Source organism: Salvelinus sp. IW2-2015, linkage group LG20, assembly GCF_002910315.2.
Source record: "Salvelinus sp. IW2-2015 linkage group LG20, ASM291031v2, whole genome shotgun sequence".
Taxonomy (NCBI): Eukaryota; Metazoa; Chordata; class Actinopteri; order Salmoniformes; family Salmonidae; genus Salvelinus; species Salvelinus sp. IW2-2015.
This window is the reverse complement of record NC_036860.1, coordinates 56,709,503-56,711,861: the sequence shown is the minus strand read 5'-3', so window position 1 is coordinate 56,711,861 and position 2,359 is coordinate 56,709,503. Positions and strand designations below refer to the sequence as shown.

The 2,359-nt window shown below is 47.8% G+C and overlaps 1 pseudogene; it reads right to left on the bottom strand.

The window, feature by feature from the left end:
• Positions 1–2,359, bottom strand: part of LOC111980017 (bone morphogenetic protein receptor type-1B-like) — a 5,991-nt pseudogene extending 3,632 nt beyond the window's left edge.

The following is a 2,359-nucleotide window of genomic DNA, read 5'->3' as shown; positions in this document are numbered from 1 at the left end:
GCACACACACACACACACACACACTCAATCTCTCCCTCTCTCCTTACCCAGTATGTTCTCGTGTCTCATGAGGACAGTTTGGTAGATCTCTGTCTCTCTGAACCAGCTGGCCTCCTCGGTGGTGAAGAACACTTTGACAGCCACTCTCTCTCCTCTCCAGCGACCCATCCACACCTCTCCGTAGCGGCCCTTACCTATCTGCTTCACCATCTGAATCTGCTTGGCTATGGTGCGCTGCACCTGAGCACAGAAAAACACACACCGTCATCAATATCATCGTCATCAACACTGTAATCATCAACATCTTCATATGCTATATCATTGTACGTCATTATCACAATTTCTACATCTAATTCAACATAACTAGCACATTGAGAGAGGAAGGTCTTTCTACAACACTGTATTGCTGGACTGATTCTCCATTGAAAGTAAGCATTTTGTTGGACATTTGTTAATACCATGTGTATCCTGTACATACAACTAATAAAACGTGGAACCTGGTCGCTAATGTGTGTGTGATGAGGTTCAGGTCTCACCAGCAGGGGGAGTCCTGATCCTGATCCAGAGCTCTGGGACTGTTCTATCAGGTCCTTCAGAGATTCTCCAGGAGGGATATAAGTCTCATCCTGCTCCAGACCAATACTGTAGCGAGGTCGCGACTCCTGACGCTTATACCTGGAAGACACAGTGGTAAAGTCGTCAGTAATACAAAGCTACAATTCTGCTAAAAGTATTACATTGGTCTATGTTACCAATCAAATCAAATCACATGTATTTATATAGCCCTTCGTACATCAGCTGATATCTCAAAGTGCTGTACAGAAACCCAGCCTAAAACCCAAACAGCAAGCAATGCAGGTGTAGAAGCACGGCGGCTAGGAAAAACTCCCTAGGAAGGGCAAAACCTAGGAAGAAACCTAGAAAGGAACCAGGCTATGAGGGGTGGCCAGTCCTCTTCTGGCTGTGCCGGGTGGAGATTATAACAGAACATGGCCAAGATGTTCAAATGTTCATAAATGACCAGCATGGTAAAATAATAATAATCACAGTTGTTGTCGAGGGTGCAACAAGTCAGCACCTCAGGAGTAAATGTCTCCTCAGAGTCAAAGTCCATGTGTTTTCTCTCACCTGAAGTAACAGAAGATGATGATGAGTACCAGGATGATGCAGCACACTGTGACAGAGATGAAGAGAGCAATGGGGTGGATACTGCTGTCCACGTAATCTACAGGAGAGCGAGAGAAAGCGAGAGAGAAAGAGCAGTTAGTCTGCTCCACAGACCTAAACCTAACACGGGGTCATCTCAACAGCACCAGTTCTCCATTAATGTGTTCATAACAGTTAACCCTCTTCTCTTGTTCCTATCTTCCCCTGCTCCCCCATTCTATTGTTCCTATCTCCCCTGCTCCCCTCTTCTCTTGTTCCTATCTCCCCCTGCTCCCCTCTTCTCTTGTTCCTATCTCAGTACCCACATAGCGCCTTCCCTCTCTCACACTTATGTCTATGTAGTTCGCTTTGGAGCTGGCAAGTCTCTCGAGTAGCCTTACTCGCACGTCGTATGGTCTAGCATTCGATATCTATCGCGCTCAACATCGCTGTTGCTCCCTCTCATTCTCTTGTTCTCTGTGACTTCTACGCACTGATGCTGCTGGTCCCTTGCTTTCTGCTGTGTTCTAGCTCCCCTCGATGGTTGGCCTGGTCTCCCTCTGTGGTCTGCTAGTTTAATTGGAGCTGGATGCTTACGTTCCCGGCGCTGTTCCACCTCTTCTCGTCTTGCTTCTTGTGTTACCTTACTTGACTGCCTCTTGTCGTCAACCTCTCTGCTCCCCTCTTGGCGTTATCATTGTTGTCCTAGTGAGTCCCCTGCTTGCACCTCGTTCTCTTTTGTATCCATATCTCCCTGCTCCCGGTGTGTTCGTTCTCTCTTGTTCCTTCTTGCCCTCTGGTTGTGCTCCGTGTTCGTCCCTTCTTCTTTGTGTGTTCTGATCTGTTGTCCCTCTGTTCCGTGCTGCTCTTCTCGCTTTGTGTGTCTAAGATTCCCTCCGGACTGTGCTCCCCTTATTTCTAGTGTTGTGTCTGCTTGTGTGTGTTGTTCGTGTGCTGCTCGTCCGTCGTTTAGTTGTTGTGGTCCGTATCTTCGTGGCCCTGTGTGTGTGTGGCTGTGTGTGTGTGGGTGTGTTCGCGCTGTGTGTGCTGCTGTGTGGTGTGCTTGCTGTGTACTGTAGTAGCACTCTATGTCTCCTCACCACTTTAGGTTCTCCTGACAGCGGCACTTTGGTAGAGGGTCCTTGTTGCCTATCTTAATACCTCTAGCTTCCTCCCATACTACCAACATCCTTTCGTCTATGCTTCCTATCAT